General features: G+C 38.7%; 1 protein-coding gene across 1 annotated transcript in view; it reads right to left on the bottom strand.

Moving 5' to 3' along the window:
• The window catches only part of EPS8 (epidermal growth factor receptor pathway substrate 8), a 187,444-nt gene extending 165,896 nt beyond the window's left edge, over window positions 1-21,548 (bottom strand). The window contains exon 1 of the mRNA XM_047787478.1: window positions 21,433-21,548. The gene's annotated coding sequence lies outside the window, so the exon portion shown is untranslated. The remainder of the gene's footprint in view (window positions 1-21,432) is intronic.
• Window positions 21,549-22,511: the final 963 nt, after the last annotated feature.

Genomic DNA, 22,511 nt, shown 5'->3' with positions numbered 1-22,511 from the left:
GGCAAGAAGAAAAAGGTTCAATTTAAAATTTTTCCATAGTGGTCTAATCTCAGCACTTTATCTATAAATTACAGGCTCTCTAGCCAGATATAACTTGAACAGTAAACATCACAAGGATAGAAAAGATGGTAACAGCAACATGTCTTGGGGCATCTATGGTGCAACATATGGAAGAATGACAAGAGACAGGGAAACAGAATGATATTATAAATAATCTATTTACAATACGTTTTATCTTCAGAACATTCTGGGAAAGGGAGTAGGTAAAATGGTCAAATAGTGAATAAATGAATCCCACTTAGTTTTTCTATCACTTTGTTTACACGCAGAACAGTGAGTAGAATCTCACTAACACCAAAAAGCACTTTATGCACTTATTCCTTGAATACATATTAAAACAAAAACAGATAACATATTGTGCATCCAGCATCATGCTCAGGCACAAGAAGACAAAGATTATTTCAGCACATCCTCCACCTGCTGTTCAGACAGGTTAGAGAGAAAAACAAGTAAATAAACCATAAAACACAACATAATTATTACTTTAAAGTAAGAATGCGATACCACTTGAGCACAAAGAGAGAGCTTTTTCCCTGGGAAAGTGAATTTTAAGCCAACTCTAAAATGATTCAGACAAGATGATGAGAATGACAGAGATGAAATGGGTAGAGGAAACGGCACATGCAAAGTCACGAAAGAGTGAAGCTAGGCATATTCAGGCAATTATAATTATTACACCATTTGTGGAGCATAAGAGTCAAAGGAGAAGCCCTAGAAGGAAATAGGGGCTGTGTCACAGAGCTTTGGTTGTGTGCCACCATGAGGAAGAACTAGACTTTATAATGAACATACAGAAAAACAACGAAGAATTTTAAGCAACATAAAACTATGATTAGCAGTCAGGACAAAGAGGGGAGTGCTCTGTCACCCATTTTATAATAAGAAACAACAGGATTTTGGTGACTGATCTCTTAAAAGTGGGACAGAGAAATGGTTAAGGCAGAGTAAAGAGTCCAAAAAGATTCAGGACTCCTGATTTACCATTTGGATAACAGTGGCTCCATTTAGGGGAACAGGACATAAGAGAGGGGAGCTGGGTTAGGAATAAGGCAACAATGTATCAGGTGACAAGGGAAGGCCCAGGGACTGGAGCAACATTCAGGAACTGCCAGAACTAAAGGGCTGGAGCTCAGGAGAACAGCATCAGTGAGAGATAAAGAACTGAGAGTCAGTATTCTCACTGAAACAATGTAAGTGATCCAAGTCACCTTGGAAGATAATGAAACATGAAATGAGATGAAGGCTTACAAAAGACTTCCAGAAAAGTCAGAAACTTCTCAACTTGTGAGTGTTCATATTATGAACAGATCAAAAAAAAAACGGCAAGAGGAAGGTCTGGCTCTCCTTGCTACCAACAGATTATGCTAAAACTTACGTGAGAAGATTACCACTTTGGAACAACTTTAGAGGACTATTAAATTTCAAAGAGCAGAGCTTCTGAATTAACATCTAAGTGCAGATGGATAACAAAGGAAACCAGAGAAGAATATCACCATGAGAGTCAAAGGAAGAGAATATTCTTTTAAAAAAAAAAAGTGATCATTACAAACATTTACTTATTCAGCAAACAGAAAATCTACAGAGTACTAGAAACTTTACATGATAAGAAAAATTCAGTTGTGAACAAAACACAATCCGTGTCCTCTAAGAGCTTATAGGTAAATGTTAGGGCAAAACCAGGTATGACGAAAAAAATGTTTTCCTTTTGGTTTGACCTTTAGAAGATTACAAATGACCTAGAGACATGAACTCAGGCACCAGACTACAGTGGGTTGACTAATATAGGAGTGAGAAAGAGGAAACAAGAGGTACAAGTTTGTTCTCAAGAATCTTAGCTGGGAACGAGACAGAGAAATAAGGCAGCAGCAAGAAACCATTAAGAGAATAGTTTCCAGCTACGCATAAAATCAAGAGACACATGAACTCCAAGAGCTTACAATATAAACATTCTGACACAGACACACACATATGAGAGAAGAATAGCATTTTAAACTGACTTCATAATACCTTAAGAGACAGGGGCCTAAATTGTTACAATGACACTCCAATGTTATTAATTTTGATTAAAATCTCTGACTATAATTTGGTCTAAGTCAAGTTGAAAATTAGAAGGCAGTCATGAGGTTAAAGAACCTCAATCATCCTCAGAGGAAGAAGGAAAATGAATGAGATACCTCAATGCAGTTGAGATTAAAGACAAGCATGGGACTGATTACCTGTTAAAGGGAGATGCGTAAAACAGTTTAGAACTGGGTTTATGAGCCTCTTCAAGAGATGCTGGAGAGAGGTAAGGAACTGTTAGGCATGGGAAGAGACATGATAGGGTAGAAGCAAATAAGTATTTAAGCACAAGTACCTGCCAGAAAGGAAAAAAAGAAAAAAAAAAAACAGTGATTTAAATAAGTCTAGCTGATGTAAGTCTGCATTAGTTTTATCACTCCAGCAAATAACCACCATATAAGATATTTCAACATAGCATATGACATGAATTATACATGAGAGAAAAGCAAGTAAAAAGAAAGAAAAAGAAAGAAGTTCCTTTGCACATCTATCGAGTAGATATAGAGGCAAGAGGGCAATTAGAAGTCAGTATTTGGGAGTTCCCCATCATGGCGCAGTGCAAACAAATCCGACTAGGAACCATAAGGTTGTGGGTTGTGTGGCCTCACTCAGTGGGTTAAGGATCTGGCATTGCTGTAAGCTGTGGTGCAGGTTATAGATGTGGCTTGGATCTGGCATTGCTGTGGCTGTGGCATAGGCCAGCAGCTGTAGCATCAATTAGACCCCTAGCCGGGGAACCTCCAGATGCCTGCAGGTGTGGCCCTAAAAAAGCAAAAAAAAAAGTCAGTATACAGCCAAACAAAACTGCCTCAGTATCTAAAACCTTCATTTTTGCAGTAACAACTTACAAAATGTATAACAAAGGCTGGAAACCTTATGTGACTTTAATAAACATAATCGACTGCATGTATTCACAAATATTTGCCTAATAAAAGACAAACAGCCTCATTTTATGTGGATAGTTGAGGAACTGCTACCAGAAATGCATAAACTAATTTACCACAGAAGAAAAACATGGAAATGATTCCACAGACTCTTACCAATACATTCACATTTTACCTTTTCCTTAAAGAAAAAGTCTTCAATATACAGATGGCCAGCAAACACATGAAAAAATGCTCAACATCGCTGATTATAAGAGAAATGCAAATCAAAACTACCATGAGATATCACCTCACACCAGTCAGAATGGCCATCATTAATAAATCCACAAATAACAAGTGCTGGAGGGGCTGTGGAGAAAAGGGAACCCTCCTGCACTGTTGGTGGGAATGTCAACTGGTACAGCCACTATGGAGAACAGTTTGGAGATACCTTAGAAATCTATACATAGAACTTCCATATGACCCCGCAATCCCACTCTTGGGCATCTATCCGGACAAAACTCTACTTAAAAGAGACACGTGCACCCGCATGTTCATTGCAGCACTATTCACAATAGCCAGGACATGGAAACAACCCAAATGTCCATCGACAGATGATTGGATTCGGAAGAGGTGGTATATATACACAATGGAATACTACTCAGCCATAAAAAAGAATGACATAATGCCATTTGCAGCAACATGGATGGAGCTAGAGACTCTCATACTGAGTGAAATGAGCCAGAAAGACAAAGACAAATACCATATGATATCACTCATAACTGGAATCTAATATACAGCACAAAGGAACATCTCCTCAGAAAAGAAAATCATGGACTTGGAGAAGAGACTTGTGGCTGCCTGATGGGAGGGGGAGGGAGTGGGAGGGATCGGGAGTTTGGGCTTATCAGACACAACTTACAATAGATTTACAAGGAGATCCTGCTGAATAGCATTGAGAACTTTGTCTAGATACTCATGTTGCAACAGAAGAAAGGGTGGGGGAAAAATGTAATTGTAATGTATACATGTAAGGATAACCTGACCCCCTTGCTGTACAGTGGGAAAATAAAAATAAATAAATAAATAAATAAATAAATAAATAAATAAATATCTCAGAACTAAAGATGGAGGAAAAAAAAAGTCTTCAAAAATAACTAACTTATAACATGCCATCAATAAAAAAAAAATAAGTAAGCTCCTCTTGTAATGACTGGTTAACATATAATAATAACCAAAGTGAGGAAATAATGAATTTTTCTTTTAGAACAAAAGTGCTTCTAAGTTATGGATTTGGCAAAAGTGCAGAGATGGATTAATACATCTACCTCTCCTACCTTCTCTCCCCAACTCCCTAATGTGTATGCAAGCCTACAGTTATACAAGCTAACAACATACTGCTATAGCTCTCCAGTAGGTGGACACAGCTTGGAAAATAAGGTCACATGGCTGCCATGGGGACTCTGTCTGGCCAGTTTGTATGACGTCCTCCTCCTTTCTGTGATCCTGACATATTCCGCCCAGTAGGGAAGATAAGGGAGAGGTTAACAGGGCTTTCCATGACAGCTTCAAAAATAGATGGTCCAAATCACTAAGAACATAGGAATACGCAGGCATTCTTATCCTTCATACAGTCATCACAGTAATCAATGGTTTGAGAACTATTTATTCAGAACTTTCTTTGTGCACAGAAATTATTTTTTAAAAGTCCAGTGTCGACCATGTCCCAACCCCATACATGCTGACCTACAATTTAAAAGCAGTTCTGGCCCTGTTCCCAACAAGCTCTTTGTAATGCAAATAAAGAAGTTTTTTGAAATAGATAGTTATGAATCTTTCATTCATAGTAGCTAATGAGAAACACATGAGCCAAACACATTGTAGGGATCATTTCAGCAGTGTGTAATTTGAGAGGTGTGCTAGGAAGTGCTGGGCTCTGCTAGAGGAGGAGGGGTCCCCATCTTTCTTTCTTGCCAGTAAAATGCAAAGGCAGTGTTGCTTCAGATGATAGTCTTAAATTTACCCACATTCCAAATTCAGAGTAAGAGACATTTCCCCATCTCTAAAGATTACCACTTTACAGCCAGCCTGAGGTCTTTAGTATGATTTCATTTTATGAATAATGGCTTCTTCATTGCTAAACGTTCCAAAGGAAAAAAAATACCAAATAGTGTCTATAAAACTAATGCAAACCATATTTGTCTGATCTGATCTTAAACTGACCTTAATAGTTGAAAATCTTTTAAAGGGAGTACTGGTATACCATAATTTTTCTCAAAGTTGTTCATAAATAACAAATGTTCTTTTGTGGGATGAGCATAAAATTATACAGAATTGGAAATGGACTTACTTCATATATTCACAATATCGGTATGCATTGAAAAATATAATACTGGAGTTCCCGTCGTGGAGCAATGGTTAACAAATCCGACTAGGAACCATGAGGTTGTGGGTTGGGTCCCTGCCCTTGCTCAGTGGGTTAACGATCCAGCGTTGCCGTGAACTGTGCTATAGGTTGCAGATGCGGCTCGGATCCCGCATTGCTGTGGCTCTGGCGTAGGCCAGTGGCTATGGCTCCGATTCGACCCCTAGCCCGGGAACCTCCATATGCCGCAGAGGCGGCCCAAGAAATAGCAAAAAGACCAAAAAAATAAAATAAAATAAAGAAAAATATAATACAAAAATGTTGAATATCTTTACTCTCTTAGAAATTAAAGAGAGAGAAGAAAAGAGAGAAAGAGGTAGGAAGGGAGGGAGGATGACACCAGAAAGGTTATTCTTTATTTTCCACATTTTCAACCATTTACTTGAATTTGATGCTTATTCTAGGTTTTCTTTTTACAGCTGCATATGTGGCATATGGAAGTTTCAGGGCCAAGGGTTGAGTTAGAATTGCAGCTGCCAGCCTACACCAACAGCCAGCAACACTTGTGGCAATGCTGGATCCTTAACCCACTGAGCGAGGCCAGGGATCGAACCCACATCCTCTTGGATACTAGTTGGGTAGTATCTAGGTTTTTTTACACTTCTTTTCATTTAGGTTTCTGACATTGTACACAGCAACCTTACTGTCCTATTAAATACAGAATCTTTATTATTTAGTAATACAGGCACTTATTTAATATTTCTTTACTGATAGGGAAGTTGCACTAACTGAAACAAAATTATTTTCCATTAAAAAAATCATTTTCTATTAAACAAAGCTGTATATGTCCAGAACTCTTCTTACATCAAAAAATAAGATTGGGTTGACTTAAGCCAATGGGCTTTTTTTTTTTTTAATCAATCATTAATTGTTCCTTTTTTTAATAATTTTTATTTTTTCCATTATAGTTGGTTTACAGTGTTATGTCAATTTATACTGTGCATCAAAGTGACCCAGTCACACATATATTTATACATTCTTTTTTTCACATTATCCTCCATCATGTTCCATCACAAGTGACTAGATAGTTCCCTGTGCTATATAGCAGCCAAGAGGCTAATGGTTTAGCCAAATCCCTAATCTCGCACAGCTATCTCATAAATGCACATCACAAAAGGATCACTGGAGAAAGTCAAAATGAATCAAACAAGATCTATCACCACTATAATGAACAAAACTCACCCTCACATACAACAGACAGCTCAGTACTTACTTTATTGTATTCAACATGAATTTGTGATTATATCCCTCTTCTATAATTTTCCTTTTAAAAGATATGTTACCTGAGTATTATCCTTCCCAGGATTGATATGGTTGACAGCATTAACAAAGACTTGATAAGAGTAAGGGAAAAATAGGAAGCTAAGGTGATCAGAACTAGAAGCTTCCAAAGTTCTTATAGGAGAAGAGAAAACTACATCTAAATTAGTTTTTCTTTCTTTCCTTTTTTTTTTTTTTTTTTTTTTTTTGCTTCTAAGGGCCACACCTGCAGCATATGAAGGTTCCCAGGCTAGGGGTCAAATCAGAGCTGTAGCTGCTGGCCTACACCACAGCTCACAGCAATGCTGGATCCTTAACCCATTGAACAAGGCCAGGGATCAAACCTGCATCCTCATGGATGCTAGTCAGATTTGTTAACCGCTGAGCCACAATGGGAATTTGTTTCTTTTGCCTTTAAAATTAAGATGGCCAACAAGCACATGAAAAAATGCTCAACATCACTGATTATTAGAGAAATGCAAATCAAAACTACCACGAGATACCACCTCACACCGGTCAGAATGGCCATCATTAATAACTCCACAAATAACAAGTGCAGGAGGGGGTGTGGAAAAAAGGGAACCCTCCTGCACTGTTGGTGGGAATGTAAGCTGGTACAACCACCATGGAGAACAGTATGGAGGTACCTCAGAAATCTACACATAGAACTTCCATATGACCCCGCAATCCCACTCTTGGGCATATATCCCGACAAAACTTTCCTTAAAAAAGACACATGCACCAGCATGTTCATCACAGCACTATTCACAATGGCCAAGACATGGAATCAACCCAAAGGTCCATTGACAGACTATTGGATTAGGTAGGTGTGGTATATATACACTATGGAATACTACTCAGCCATTAAAAAACAACAAAATAATGCCATTTGCAGCAACATGGATGGAACTAGAGAATCTCATACTGAGTGAAGTAAGTCAGAAAGAGAAAGACAAATACCATATGATATCACATACTTGGAATCTAACATATGGCAGAAATGAACCTTTCCACAGAAAAGAAAATCATGGACTTGGAGAATAGACTTGTGGTTGCCAAGGGGGTGGGGGTGGGAGGGAGTGGAATGGATGGGGAGCTTGGGGTTAACAGATACAAAATATTGCCTTTGGAATGGATTAGCAATGAGATCCTGCTGTGCAGCACTGGGAACTATGTCTAGTCACTTATGATGGAGCCTGATAATGTAAGAAAAAAGAATGTACACATGTATGTGCAACTGGGTCACCATACTGTACAGTAGAAAATTGACCGAACACTGTAAACCAGCTATAATGGAAAATAATTAAAATCATTATGTAAAAAAATTAATTAAATTAAATTAAATTAATTAAGCTCTCAAATAAACCCCTTGCAAAATTCTATACACTTCTGTCTTCCTTTGGAAGAAAGAAAAACCCAGTGGGTTTAGATCAGTTACCCCATCTTAAAGCTTCCCCCCAAATCTGTATTTGCTCTCTCAGAATCACAAAACTAAATCAGCCTCCATGGATAGCAAGGATTTGTTACATCAAATATCCAAAATCCAATTAATACCCACTTTAGCCTAATAAAATCAATATTAGCTAGAAAGGTCTGGCTGTTGAATTTGAAAGGACAGGACTAGTTTGAAACCCAAAGACTTTTATTTTATGTTTACTTATTGAATAAATATTCCATATGTACTTTATCAAATAATACACTGTTCTTTACAGTATATATAATCAAAGTTCCCCATAAGTAGCTCACAAACAGCACAATGATAGTAAAAATAGCCTATAGGTTCTTGGGAAATTTCAGCATTTCTACTTTCATTACTGTCAAACTATTTCTATTATCTATCAGATGCTAGCACCACTAGTTTTCCCAATTATTTTACCACTTAATCCATTAGTTTGGAATCTTTTACTTTGATCATATAAATGTCTTTGAGAACCATAATATAATGTAATTGGTAGGCACTGGGTTAAATTATCCCATATTCTACTCTGTAGTACAGTGATGACTCACAAAGTCATACTTCGAACAGCCCATTAACTGTCTGGCAGAGAGAAAAAGTGGAAATAATTCTACGTAACAGATAGAGGTAAGGTGTGGAAGGGGAGGCTTTGGAGGTTAAGATGAGGAAACTTTTATTCCTGTTTGAAAACCTTTTACAAGACTATAGACTATTTATTCCATATAAATTTTTTTACATTATACAAATTCAGCTGACATATATTTGAATTCAAGTTCTAAAACTCCCTACAGTGTGAGGGGCTACCACAAAATAAAATGATTTTTTAAAAAGTCAGTAGCATATATTCTAATGTACCAAGAAAACTCTGGTGGATCTTTTCTAATTAGTATAAAAACTGAATGGTGTTAGCGGGCATTCCAGTCACTGTGGATGTATTTAGTCTGGACAAGACTTTATTATCTTCACAATGAGACTTTACTAGTTCCAAAATAATGTACTTATTACCCAAATAAGATGAAGGTGAAGGCTTCAATCACTTCTTTGTTTCTAATTCTCCCTGCGGCAGCCTAAACTTAACCTCCACTGTCACAACCACCATGAATGTCTCTTTTATTCAGATCTTACTCTCTGTGGCTGAGATCGCACCAGGCAGTGAGAAAGCATTCAAATAGTAACTGGAAAGATAGCAAAGTTATGAAAAATGCATTTTTCAACTAACATCATCTGGGTGCTGAAAAAAAGCTGTCAGACACTGGGGCTGCAAGATGTAGAGCAGGAAGGAGGGAAACAGGATGGAGAAGAGATGTCAAGGGAAAACTCACAAGGTCATTTATCTGCTTCAAGATTTGTACATGACTCTTTTCTTCGTGAGACCATGGAAAGCAGCAAGTCTTAAGATTATGCTGAAAAACATGAAATACGGCCAAGTACATGGACGCTGTAGTAAAGGGTGCTGAAACTTTGTTTCAGAGAGTTGGATAAGAAATACATGAAATACATGAAAAAGTAAAATAGCATAAAAAGAAAAGACGGTACTTTAAAACCCTTAACTTATTCTGCAATTCCACAGAGAAACAAATACACTAAAGTACAAAAAAAGAGAAAGAACTGATTACTCCTAAATTTAAATGAAGTTACAAATGTTTTGACATTATTCTTTACACATTATTGTTCAGGTTTGGTTATCGTGATCATTCATTTAAATATAGAAGAGCCAAGACTTTAAGCCAATCTGTGAACTCATGCATATTAAAATCTTTGGAGGGCTATTTTCCTAAATAATTAAAAACACCCTCTTTAATATACATCCTTCAGGCATACTATTAATTCCACACCTTTACATGCATGAGTATCATGTGAATAATGCTACAAGATTTGGCCCAAGGACTAGATTTTTATCACAGAAAGAATTCCATCGCTTTTCAATTATTCAGAGTCTAACAAGACCCAAGAAAGAGTAAATAAAAGAACTACCAACAAAATTAATGTTCTCTCTTGACTAAAAGGATCCTGAGATGTAAAAAATATATAACCAGACTTAAAGTACACAAACTAAACCGAATTTGCATCCTAAGTTCTGATAATGTAAACACACCAAAATAATAACGAAAAATCAACCTAAAGATACAGTTTCTATCTTTAGATCAATATTTCTAAATTAAACACTAATATTTTTTAAACCCCGATATACAGTTGGTTATAAAACAAGTAAAAATTTAAAAAACATACTGGAAAAAGAAACTGGAGATTACACACACACACAAACAATATAAACATGCTTATTTGGGGAAAAAATCTTTATAGCTATAATAATGTTTCAATTTCTTCTATATGTGAAAGTTAAATGTATCTTCTCTATCATCAAAAGACTATCTTTCTTCAAATTTAAGTCAACATACTTAAAACCATCTTATTAAAGGTTCATGTCAAAGATTACCGTTAATTTTAAAGGTCAAATTGTAGAAAATTAAATCATGTTCAATGTCTTCTCAAAAGTGAAAAATTTCATCCATATTTTTTTACAGCTGTGTTTGACTGCTTATAATTTTTAAACATGTATTTTCTAATAAAAATATTAGAAACAACTACAATATTACAAAACATTACAAATGTTATAATCTGCAGAAAACTCAGACTGTTTAATGATCACAAACATTTTATTTCAGACACTGGAAACATTCTGTTTTTATATTAAATAGATAAATATATCAATAATACACATATATTTCTAGAATAATGTGTAATATTCTAATGGTGATAGAGAAGTAATACTCTAATGGTGCTAATAAAAGATTTTCTAAATAAAATGAAATTCATCTCAATAGTCTTCGATAGAGGCCTTTAAAAATATCTTTTTCCTTCTATTTAAATATAAACTCTTCCCTCTACTGATCTTCATTTTTCCCTGTATTTTCTTTTTTTCTTCCCTGATATTAAAAACACAATTTTCAACTACAGAACTCTGACCCCTTATCAAGCACACGATTCATTCACTTAATAAATTACTTTAGCACATTGCTAAGTACTATGCTTCAGTTTCTGGTAAGAAACTGTTCATGGGTCTTAAGAATTCTGGACTGACTCAAACAGGACTAGACCCTGCCTTTGCAGGATATTAGATTCTTATGTTGCTATGCTACTAAGTTTAAGAATGGTTTGAGACAGGATCTCTGATTTCACCCAAAACACACAAGTGCGCCTTCTTAATAAAATCACTTGAATGTCACAGGACTGAAAAAGAACACAAGAATTTATCTGCCACATAAAGGACTACATTCAGAAAGTCATATGATTAGAAGGGATTCATGCAATTCTTAAAAACAGGTCTGGAGCCTTCACTGTCTCCTACTCCAATGTAATGAGTACTCCATTGTTTTGCTGGTTACAAAAATGAAAAATAACTGGTTATGAAATGCTTTCTAATAATCCCAGACGCACCATCTGTGAGAACCTGCAGAATTCCTCACCACTCCTGTCCTGCCCACACACTCTGCACACATCACAGGTATTCATCTTTCTGCCTGGAACACCCTAGAGCCCCATCTCAGGCTCTCACTCTTGACCTCAAAAATTAATCCTATTAAAGTCAAATGTCAGAGCCCCCCAATAAAGATTTTTCTGACTCCCTCAACCACAGTGAGCCTCTCCCTTCTCCTATGTACTAAGAAAGAAATATAAATAAATATTTCCTTCTTTGGTTCACTTAAACCACCTCCAGCAACTGTGTCAAGTAGATATTACTACCATTTCCGTTTCTTAGATAAGAAAACTAAGGCAGATAAGGTCTCCCTGATTTCAAAGTCCATCACTTATTTGTTTGTTTAATGTACACTCCATGCAGCTCCATGCTTTGCTGAAACAGTTGCTTGGTTGCCTCTTTTCTCTGGGTTCCCCTGATGACAGAAGGCAGAGATCTTGTCTTTTTCATCCCTCTATTTCCAGTGTCTGGCACAGAACAGATACTCAACAAATGCTCAATAAATGATGAATGAATAAATAAATGAAAAGTAATCATGCTCAACTTCCTCTGTGCAGAAAAACACTTCCCCTTCTAAACATTCTAAATACACTTTGTAGGAATTAGGAAAGTGGTGATTTCACCCAGCAAACATGTTGTGAGTGCATATTACATGCGATGTACGGTGATTAAAGATAACTTAGACTCCGTTGCCTGTCCTCAAGAAACTTACAATTCAGAGGGGAAAATAAGCTCCTGCTATCACTTCTTTTTCTATTTTTCCTAATCCCCCACAATTTCCTCTCTTTAAAGAAACCCTATCCTTTATAAACTTGTTTCAACACCTCATACCTCTGGGTTAGTGGGATGCTGATGGGTCAAAAGAAAAAAAGTTAAAAGAATCTCCACTGATCTAAAAAAACACAACCCTCTGAGCCATTTTCATTGAGATCAGGAGTGTACAGTGCTAAAGAAAATAAAATCATTTCCTTGCTCTTTTTTTCTTTTATGAGAGACAGCATAGCAAAGCGAAAAAGAACATGGGCTTTGGAGTCAGAAAGATCAGGATTTCCATCCCAACTCTGTTCCCTTCTCCCCATGTGGACCATAGACAAGTCACTTCATCTAGCTGAGCCTACTTCTTTCCTATAATATGGAAATAACGAGACCTGCCTTAAAGAACTCTTGTAAGAGTTAAAAGAAATAAGGTATGTTATGCCTGCCACACCAAAGATGCTAGTTTTATAACGTCTGATCTCTCCAGATGTTTCTTTTTTTCTTTTTTTTTTTCTTTTCTTCTTAGGGCAAAGGTGTGACACATGGAAGTTCCCAGGCTAGGGGTTAAATTGGAGCTGTAGCTGCTGGCCTACACCCCAGCCACAGTAACGCGGGATCTGAGCCACATCTACAACCTACACTACAGCTCACAGCAATGCCGGATCCTTAACCCACTGATCAAGGCCAGAAATCAAACCTGCATCCTCATGGACAGTCAGGTTAATTACCACTGAGCTAAGAGGGGAACTTCTCCAGCTTTTTCTTGATGGGTATTGGTTTTAACTTTATATAACAATACTTCTGGCCCCAACGTCAATAACACAAAGTGTTGACCAAAAGAAAGGTACCTGAAAAAAGCCACTTGACAAAAGGCAAAAGGAGGGGCATATAATAAGATTCAAAACCATACAGTTAACTTTGCTTCTAGATGGTGCATACATCATCTGACTCTTCCTGGCATACACCCAGCTAATCCCTTATTTCATACTTTTTTGTGAAAAATAAAACTTACTAATTATCCATATGATTTGCTCTAAAAGAACTGATATAAGTTACTCTGTAGTAACAATTCTATTTTCCACAAAGAAGAAGCTCTGAGTTAGTGAGGAAGAGGGAAATGAAGTATATACGATGTCCAGAAATCAATCTCAGCATACACTCTATGCAGCATTACATTTTGGTTTCCAAGTTATTTATCAACTGATTCTTTTAAGCATTTTGCAAAACATGTGAAAAAAATCAAATAAAAACACTTCCCTTTCCATTCTAAACCTAACTTAAAATCCACTTGAAATAAACCAATGGGACCTAATCAAACTTATAAGCTTTTGCACAGCAAAGGAAACCGTTAAAAAAAAATACAACTTATGGAATGAGAGAAAATAGGAAAATAGTTGTAAATGATGTAACCAACAAGGGCTTAATCTCCAAAATACACAAACAACTCTTACAACTCAACAGCAAAAAAAACAAACAACCCAATTGAAAAATGGGCAGATGACCTGAATAGACATTTCTCCAAAGAAGACATACAGATGGCCAACAGGCACATGGAAAAATGCTCTACATCAGTAATTATTAGAAAAATGCAAATCAAAACTACAATGAGGTACTACCTCACACTGGTCCGAATGGCCATCATTAATAGGTCTGCAAGTAACAAATGCTGGAGAGGGTGTGGAGAAAAGGAAACCCTCCTGTACTGTTGGTAGGAATGTAAACTGGTACAACCATGGAAAAAGTATGGAGGTACCTCAGAAAACCAAATACAGAACTACCATATCATCCAGAAATCCCACTCCTGGGCATATATTGACAAAACTTTCATTGAAAAAGATACATGCACCCCTATATTCACTGCAGCACTATTCACAATAGCCAAGACATGGAAACAACCTAAATGTCCATTGACAGAATAATGGATTAAGAAGATGTGATAAATATACACAATGGAATACTACTCAGCCACAAAAAAGAACAAAATATTGCCATTTACAGCAACATGATTAGAACTAGAGATTCTCATACTAAGTGAAGTAAGTCAGAAAGAGAAAGATAAATACCATATGATATCACTTATATCTGGAATCTAATATATGACACAAATGAACCTGTCTACAGAAAAGAAACAAACTCATGGACATGGAGAACAGACTTGTGGTTGCCAGTGGGAGGGGGAGGGAGTGGGACAGACTGGAAGTTTGGGGTTGGTAGATGAAAACTATCACATGTGAAGTGAATAGGCAACGAGATCCAGCTGTGTAGCACAGGGAATTGTATCCAGTCACTTGTGATGGAACATGATGGAGGATACTGTGAGAAAAAGAATGTATGTATATATGTTAACTGGAACACTTTTCTGTACAGCAGAAGTTGAGAGAACACTGTAAATCAACTATAATAAAAATTTTTAATTAAAAATTAAATTAAATAAGTAAATAAATAAATAAATAAATAATAAAAAAATAAATAAAAATCCACTTGACCTAAAAAAAAAAAATCAAATTTACTTGCTACTGGTATAACTGGAAGTCCATAGACAAAAAAGTGAATCTAGATACGGACCTTATACTTTTCACAAATATTACATCAAAATGGATCATAGATCTAAATGTAAAATGTAAACTATAAAACTTCTGCCAGCTGGGTGGGGAGCAGAACAGGATAAAATTTAGGTGGTCTTGAGTTTGGCAATGAGTTTTTAAATACAACACCAAAAGTTTATCCATGAAACTGTTAAGCTGGCCTTTATTAAAATGAAAAGCATTTGCTCTGTAAAGACATTGTTAAGAGAATAAAAAGGAGTTTTCAATGCAGCACAGCAGGTTAAGGCTCGGCATTGTCTCTGCAGCAACACAAGTTCAATCCCTGGACTGGCACAGTGGGTTAAGGATCTGGCACTGCTGCAGCTATGACACAGGTCACAGCTGTGGCCTGAATTTGATCTCTGGCACAGGAACTTCCATGTACTGTGGGTGCACCCCTTCCCCCCCAAAAAAGAGAAGAGTTTAAATTAAAAAGAGAGAACAAAAAGACAAGCCAGATTAGACAAATACTATTTACAAAACAAATATCTGATAAAGTGCTTGTAACAAGAAGATATAAAGAATTGATAAAACTCGGAATTCCCGTGGTGGCGCAGTGGTTAACGAATGCGACTAGGAACCATGAGGTTGCGGGTTGGGTCCCTGCCCTTGCTCAGTGGGTTAACGATCCGGCGTTGCCGTGAGCTGTGGTGTAGGTTGCAGACGCGGCTGGGATCCCGCCGCAGCATTGCTGTGGCTCTGGCGTAGGCCAGTGGCTACAGCTCCGATTCGACCCCTAGCCTGGGAACCTCCATATGCCGCGGGAGCAGCCCAAGAAATAGCAACCACAACAACAATAACAACAACAAAAAAATAAATAAATAAAAAATAAAAAATAAATAAATAAAGAATTGATAAAACTCAACATAAAGAAAACAGACAACCCTATTAAACATAGGCAAAGCTCAGAAGAGACATCTTACCAAAGAAATACAGGTGGAAAATAGCATGTGAAAAGATGCTTAACATTAAATGTCATTAAAGGAAGTTCCCTTCATGGCTCAGTGGTTAACAAACCTGACTAGGATCCATGAAGATGAATGTTCGATTGCTGGATGTTCGATCACTGGCCTTGCTCAGTGGGTTAAGGATCTAGCATTGCCACGAACTGTGGCATAGGTCGGCAGCTGTAGCTCTGATTAGACCCCTGGCCTGGGAACTTCCATATGCCTCAGGTGTGACCCTAAAAAGCAGAAAGAAAAAGAAAAAAAAAGTTACTAGAAAATGGCAAATTAAAGCAATGAAATATCACTATACACTTATTAGGATGGCTAATATACAAAAAATTGACAATATCAAATGCTGACAAGGATTAGGAGCAACAGGGGCTTGCATTCACTGCTATTGGGAATGCAAAATGGTACAGCCACTCTGGAAAACAGAACTGGCAATGAGTTAGAAAGCTAACCAGAATTTTATTATATGACCCAACAATCACATTCTTAGGTATTTACCCAACTTATTTTAAAACATGCCCACACAGGAGTTCCCGTCGTGGCGCAGTGGTTAACAAATCCGACTAGGAACCGTGAGGTTGCAGGTTTGGTCCCTGGCCTTGCTCAGTGGGTTAAGGATCCGGCGTTGCCCTGAGCTGTGGTGTAGGTTGCAGACGCGGCTCGGATCTCACGTTGCTGTGGCTCTGGCGTAGGCTGGTGGCTACAGCTCCGATTCGACCCCTAGCCTGGGAACCTCCATATACCGCGGGAGCAGCCCAAGAAATAGCAAAAAGACAAAAAAAAAGATAAAACATGCCCACACAAAAATGTACTTGTGAATACTCACAGCAGCCTTATTCATAGTCGCCAAAAATCAGAAGATAACCTTTAATTGATGAATATATACATAAAATGCGATATATCCATAAAATGCAATGTTACTACATGACAGAAATAAAAGAGCTATCAAATCACAAGAAAACATGAATCGACCTTAAATTCACATTGCTAAGCGAAAGAAGTCTATCTGACAAGGCTATATGGTTCTAATTATATGACGTCCAGAAAAGTCAAAACTATACAGACAGTAAGAAAAAAAAAAAAAAAAAACGGTTGCCAGGAGGAGGGGATTAAGAACAAGATTTGTATCTACCTATATAATAAATGTGTACAACAACCTCACTAAAGAGGATAGAAAGAAAAGGACAGGAATCTGTAAAACTAGGTGGAATCTATAAAAGGAACTGCATATAAAAACTGTACCCTAGTTGATAAAGCTGTTTCCCCCTCTTTGTAAAAGGAGCACAGGTTAACAATTTGGATATCATGATACACTTATAATGGATTTGAACAAATAAGTAAATGGATAGCAGATGGTGGAAGCCAGGTTTCCTCTCCCTATTAGAATGAGTATACAGAAAAGCAAGGAGAGAAATCCAGAATGAAATAGGTGGTAATGGATTAGGTAGAGTAAGAGACATCCATATGAACTCATATTTAGCTTAAAATAGATACACATGATACACATGGTTACATCAAGAAACATGTACAGTTAAGTGTATATACAGAGGTTTGTATATACACACATGTTACTTCCTACTGTCAGATGAGAGCGCCTAGAAGTAATGACACCCCAGTAGCAACAAGAAAACCTAGAACCATGGGAGCTCCCATCATGGCACAGCAGAAACGAATCCATCTAGGAACCATGAGGTTGCAGGTTCAATCCCTGGCCTCATTCAGTGGATTAAGGATCTGGCGTTGCTGTGAGCTGTGGCATGGGTCACAGACATGGCTCGGATCTGGCATTACTGTGGCTGTGGCGTAGGCCGGCTACAGCTCTGATTACATCCTAGACTGGGAACCTCCATATGCCATGAGTGCAGCCCTGTTAAAAAAAAAAAAAAAAAAAAACCCTAGAACCCAGATCTTGGCTTTTAAAACTATTTCCCAAGAAAGTGAATCAGATTCTTTCTGGGTGATTCTAGGGCTGGGGCAGGAAATGGAAATATTTAAGATATTCCTGGAGCATCTTTTAATGCTATAAAGTAAGGAAGTGATTTTTTTAAAAGTTCACAGTAATTGAGATATGTCAAAGGAGCACAGGAACCAGCTAAAAGAGCTCCCAATGGCCAAAGCTGAAACAATTTGAAGAACATAATAACCCAAAGTATAAATATAACCAATGTGAGCAAATGACTGAATAAAGTAATATATGGGGAAAGAGACAAATCTGCCATGGAGAGGAAATCCAAAAAATTTATATAAATACCCCACACTCAAAAAAAAAGAAGCATATTCTCCACTCCTCAAGCAATGGGCTGGATGCAGTGACTTCCTTCTAGGAAACAGCAAGGAAGGAAAACAAGTAAACTGTCAGTGCAGAAAACTAAGAAACACTACCTCAACCAGGTTCATCAAGATCAGTATCAACAGAGTATATCATGTTAATAGTACATACCTTTTATACTATGTGATAAAAATACATGTGAGAATTACCTGATGGCTCAGTGGGTTAAGGATTCAGCATTGCCACTCCTGTGGCTCAGGGAGCTGCTATGCCATGGGTTTAATCCCTGGCCCAGGGACTTTTGTGTGCCACGGGCATAGCCAATAACATCAAATAGCACATTACCTTTGTGGTCTTCCTCCTCCAAACCCAAAACCTCAGTCTGATCAGGAGAAAAATATTAGACTATTTCCAATAGGGGACATTCTACAAAATACCTGTACTCTTCAAAATTATGAAAGCCATCAAGGAGTCTAACAAACTGCCACAGCAAAAAGGAGCTTAAGGAGCCGTGACAACTAAGTGCAATGTGGCACACTAGATGGCAAATTGTGGAATGGAACATTAGATAATAACTAAGGAAATCTAAATAAACTATGAACTTGAGTCGATAATAATGTACCAATACTGGCTCATTAACTAACAAATATTAATCTAAGATAGTAATCAGAGGTGAAACTGAGTATGGGGGCATATGATAAGTCCCTTTACTACCTTTATACTTTTTCTATAAATCTAAAACTGATCTAAAAAATAATTTTTAAAAAAATCCCATTTAAGACTGAATCTAGAAAACGTTGGAGAGGCTGTAGTGAAGCATGGAAGACCGTCACACCTTCCCCGGATATACTAAACCTAAAATGTTTACAACTATTCTGCTACAGAACTTAAGAAAATATTTCCAATCACTAACAGCTGCAAACAATTTCAAGCAGTAATTCCTAACAAAGATGTACTATAAGTGATGTACTTTAACTAAAATTCCACTTTTTCCCTTTAAATACCATTGCAGATGTCTTAAAGTTTGTAACCTATCATTAACTGATGTTGTTTTGTGATGATCCAAAAAACTACCCAATATGTTTAATACAACTCAGAAAAGCTAACTTAGATTTTATATAAATCAAGTCAGTGCTAAAATATTCATCCAACAATACTTCGAGCATCTAAAGAGAGACCTGGAAAAAGACTGTCAACTTTTATTCCATATTCTGTATTTTAAACCATGGTTCGAGTGAGCTGGTGCAGAATTAAAATAGGTAAATGAAGAAGAGAAGAGTCTGGAGGAGAAGAAGAATAAAAATAGTGGATGAACTGTGTGTAATACAGTGTAAGAAAAAGAAAAGACTAGGATTTGAAATGTATCAGATAAAAGCACTGAAAGCAAAGAGTAGGAAGCCTATGTCAAAGCATGAAAAAAGTAAAGGACTGATATTTGAAAAGTATTAGCATAGCTAAAAAGTTGAAAGCAGGAAGAGCAAGAGGTAAAAACAAGACAAAAATCTTTACATCTGATCAGAAACAAGGTGTTCTGAATTCAACATTAGATTCCTGATAAGGAACAAATAAAAATAAATCATTTTGAAGAAACTTCTCCCTAAATATCACTTAAAGTATTCCTACAGTATTTTTTAAAAGGCTGAAAATTACTACATTTTCAATATATACTATATATTCAGTGACACTGAAAAGTGAAAGGAAAAAAAAGACTACAAAGAGAATCTATCAAATATTGTGCACAGTGATTATCCCACAACAGTGAACTAAAAGCAAATTATGTTTCCCTTTCTTTTTTTCTTCTGTGAAGTGAATGGCTTGTGGAATTTTAAAAAGTCTTAATCTCTGAATTTTGCACTAAAGGCATCCTATAAAACGTTCGTACATCTGTGAGACATTCTACCCTACCCTTTACATGGCAAGTCTACAAAGTGCATTATTTTTCAAAATGGTAAGTAAAAATGTGATCCCATGACTTAAAATTTTCCACACCAGCAACTTAACTATAGTAGTATGTCCAGAAAACTCCAATTACAAATATAAAATTTATACTAGGTGAGAAAGGATGGCATTGACTTTCATTTTCAATGACCACATGATCCAAGGTACACATTCCAAAACCTAGGTCGCTGGAGAAAAATGGTATCCTTTCAAGGAAAATAAATTAGATGCAATACACCATACAGTTACTTTGTCATATGTACATAAAGAAGCCTTCTGGGAACCCTAATTTTTCTATCTCTCCCCCCCCCCAAATAACAAAGCCAAGATCAAACTTTTCACATGCATCTGAAACCAAGTTTTATCTGAACTCTGAAGATATCTGTTCCTCTTATCTGAGGCGAGAACTGAAACCTTAAAAAGAAAAGCAATAACACATTTCATTGAAATACGTTTTGTAAAGGTGGATTCCAATTCCTAATGCTCTACCATTCTTGACACCTATGGACTTCAAATCCTGATACCTAATACAGCATCCTACCCTCAGAGAGTCCAGCAGTGGAATGTGTTCTACGGGGAAAGGATCTGAGAAAAAATGCAAAGGGAGAGAACAATCCCTGCAAAGATTCTGCATACAAGTAGTCCTTGAAAGGAAAGTACAAAGCAAGAGCGAGCAGGGTCTTGGAAATCCTCTGCAAAGGCATTCATTGACAAAGACTCCAGAAGGGCCGTCTCCCCAAAAGTAAAATGGGGAGTGGAGTGAAACCAGCTAAGAAAGGACAATCAACAGGAATTAGGAGTGACAACTATGCACAAACAGCAAGGTCTCTTGAATTTAAGGGGGGTATGCGATAGTGGGACTTCGCCGAAAAGTATCCATTGAAAAAGAGCCCCTCTTTGGGGGGGACTGCAGCCCTCTAAACCCCACGTCTAAGACAAACCAGGAGAAGAATACTCGTTCTGGAGTAGCTCCACGGAACAGAGAAGCGCAGGTGTATCTGCGGAAGCTCAGGTTACCGGGAAATAAGACAAGGACACTGTGCATCTCCTCTGCTCACCCCTGCCGGAGCCCCGGGCGCGGAGAGCTAGCGGCCGAGGGTCGGCACGGGCTCCGGACGTTCCAGGACCCGCGCGCGGACACGCTCCGGCAGCAGCGCCCTCGCACACCTGGTTGCCGACACCAGTTGAAAGCAGTCAAAGTGAATGAAGGCGGACGAGGTGCCTGGCACCGCTCCACCCCGGCACACAAAGGCGGATTTTGAAAATCGAGGGAAGAGTCCGAGACGACGGACCCCAGCGAGCGCCTTTCTCCGAGGGGCTCTTACCTCGGATCCGCCCTCGGGGCCGCAGCTTCCCCGAAGGCGCTTCGAGCCCACACCCAGCGGGAGGCGGCCGGGAGAAAGCCCTCGAGCCGGACCGCGCCCTCCCAATCCACCGCGAGCCGCCCGGCCGCCCTCGGCGCCGGCCGAGGAGAAGCGATTTCTGGGGCGAGCTCAGCGCCGGCCTCGCGCTCGGCGAGACCGCCTCGCCCTCCGCCGCTGGGGAAGTCTGGAGCCGTCTGCCCGCTAGCCCGCTCGCCCGAGCCGGCCGCGCGCCGCGCATGCCCAGTACCCCCTCAGGGAGCGAGCCAGCGAGCGCGCGCCGCGCGGCCGGGGGCCCGCTCCACTCTCCGGGTCTTGGCAGCAGCCGAAGTGCGGAGTATCTGGTCGACCCCGGCGCAGGAGGTGAACTGGCCCGCGGGGCCGGTGGGCGGGAGAGGAGCAGGAGGAGAGAAGGCAGGGCAGCGCGCCGAGTTATCAAGGCCTCGATCAAAGTCAGACCGACGTACTGAGCCGCCGACGAGTTTCCAGAAGTGCCCTAGCAGGACCGACGAGCAGCTGGGAGATTGCCGGGAGGGGAAAGCGCTAGGAGAGTTTTGCCCTGGGCAAGAGTTGATGCCTTGGGCGGAGAGGTCGCTCTAGTCCCAGCGGCCAGGGTTCTGGTGTACATTACGTGGCCACTAACCTACCGGCAGTAAACCTGCTGCAGCCAAAGACCCACTAGCCTGCGGCTTTCTCCTAGGACCCTCCCTCCTATTTTTCCCCTGTTATGTTTCCTTTTTCTTTCTTTTGTTTTCTTTTCTTTCTTTCTTTCTTTCTTTCTTTCTTTCTTTCTTTCTTTCTTTCTTTCTTTCTTTTTAATCTCTTCAACTCATGCCGTAAACTGGTGGCACCCAAGGGCCTCCATTCGGTCCCCGGGAGTCTCCAAAACCGCGGGTCCTGGAAGCAGCAAGCCCAGACCCGCTTCGCACGCCTGCCTTGGATCCTATTTTTCTGGTAGCTCCTGCCAGGAACCCGTTGTGGTTTGAAGTAGTGGAGGCTTCTTTCACATAATGCCTCTTGTGACCGACCTAAACCAACCCTCA

Source organism: Phacochoerus africanus, chromosome 7, assembly GCF_016906955.1.
Source record: "Phacochoerus africanus isolate WHEZ1 chromosome 7, ROS_Pafr_v1, whole genome shotgun sequence".
NCBI classification, from domain to species: domain Eukaryota; kingdom Metazoa; phylum Chordata; class Mammalia; order Artiodactyla; family Suidae; genus Phacochoerus; species Phacochoerus africanus.
The sequence above is the reverse complement of the archived record's forward strand: the minus strand, read 5'-3'. Positions and strand labels throughout refer to the sequence as shown.